This window comes from Alexandromys fortis, unplaced genomic scaffold (assembly GCF_014885135.2).
Source record: "Alexandromys fortis isolate MF-2015 unplaced genomic scaffold, M_Fortis_MF-2015_v1.1 scaffold_438, whole genome shotgun sequence".
In the NCBI taxonomy this organism is placed as follows: Eukaryota; Metazoa; Chordata; class Mammalia; order Rodentia; family Cricetidae; genus Alexandromys; species Alexandromys fortis.
Window position 1 is genome coordinate 263,984 of NW_026068346.1, and position 1,605 is coordinate 265,588.

The window sequence follows — 1,605 nt, forward strand, 5'->3', positions numbered from 1 at the left end:
AAGAAAAATTCAGAGTTTTTGTCTCATGTCAGGAGCCATCTGGTATGGGGCAGAAAGAAGAAAGAATTTAGAAAAAAATTTACTTTTCTTCCTCTAATTGTACCCTTCATTGAATATATGTCTGTATAAAAAATGTTTAAGTTTTCCACAATGAACAATGAATTCTCCTGCAGTAATCTTTGGAGTTTTCAGGAAGAAGATGGGCCCCCACATCAACAGCTCCACCTGGATGATATGATGTCATGATGCTGATAGCATTACTACAAGACCTGCTTTGGGTACCAGCTGCTCAAGATGGGTCGAACTTGGTTAGCTGATATGGTGCACTTTTTTACAATGTTCTGGCCAGACCTTCACCAAATACCCAGAGATTATTTGCAATTATACCAGACAGTAATCTTGGAACTTAACTATCATTTTACTTTCACAGGATCCCTTAGAAAGTGTATCACCCCTATGACAGCTGGAAGTAATTCTGGAAGATGATGTACCCTCTCACAACAAAGCTTTTCCTATGGTTAGTGACATCATTTAGGGGTTGATTATAATTGGTATGGGGTTAAGGGTTGGGGGAATTTTACAGGCTCAGGGATCTCTTTGGAAAAAAGGGGGAAAATTGGATGGGATAGTAGATTAGTATGAGCTTACTCATACTAATAATAATACTGAGTAATAGAGTGAATACTTGTTATTATTTATAGGCAATTACATTGGTATAAAATCTTGTATATTGATATAAAGTTAAATTATATTGAATATTGTATGTATGCATGCTTCTACCTCTGCTTAAAACATTTTTATATATTGATATATATTTATCATATTGCAATGTACATTTCTACCTCTGATCAAGATATACATTGTTTATATCTTGAGGTCATTGTCCTCATTTGTTACACAGTTGTTTGTTGTACAATATTTCAATATGAAGTCTTAATCTTTAAGTTATATAGGTATTAAGAATTATAGATCAATAGTCATCTATGTTTGTCATACTTATAGTTAGACTAATCAGGTTCTTTAGATACATAGAGATTATATTCTGCATAGAATATCCAGAAATGAATAATCAGGACTGTCAAATCTTTCCAAGACAGGGTAAAACGGTTTTGAAAAATGTCCTTACCCTGAAAATGGTCTGTCAGTTATACTACACCTTAGCCAAAGTTGGCTGCTTCAATGTTGCAAATGAGACTTTGAGTGATTGCTCAGGAAGCCAATTGTCTCTGTCATTTTTTGCACATCTTGGAAGTTGCTTGATTGCACTTCCTGCTTACTCAAGTAATATTATTTCCCTTCTAGGATCTTTGATGGGGTTGAAGACTAGATAGTTGTAGTTACTGTCCTCTCATGACTTTGCCAAGTTCTTTATTAAACTAGTTATGATAAGATATTTATTGTATGTAATTTTGTATTAGTATTAAAACTCTCTTACTTAAACAAAAGGGGGAGGTGTTGTAGGAAGTCTTACAGCCAGTGGTTATCCGCCCACTTGGGTGTGGTCTCTTATACTATAAAGCTAATATAGAGCATGCTTCTGCTCTCTCTTTCCAGCTGTGGGATTTGGTTTCTGATCACCATTCAAGAAGAGGATTCTGATTTGTG

The 1,605-nt window shown here is 34.9% G+C and overlaps 1 long non-coding RNA gene across 2 annotated transcripts in view; it reads left to right on the forward strand.

Annotated features, from left to right (window-relative positions):
* The window catches only part of LOC126495326 (uncharacterized), an 18,548-nt gene extending 16,943 nt beyond the window's left edge, over positions 1-1,605 (forward strand). For both annotated transcript variants that reach the window (XR_007590133.1, XR_007590132.1), the window contains exons 2-3: positions 431-517; positions 1,555-1,605. This is a non-coding gene — a long non-coding RNA (uncharacterized lncRNA). The remainder of the gene's footprint in view (positions 1-430; positions 518-1,554) is intronic.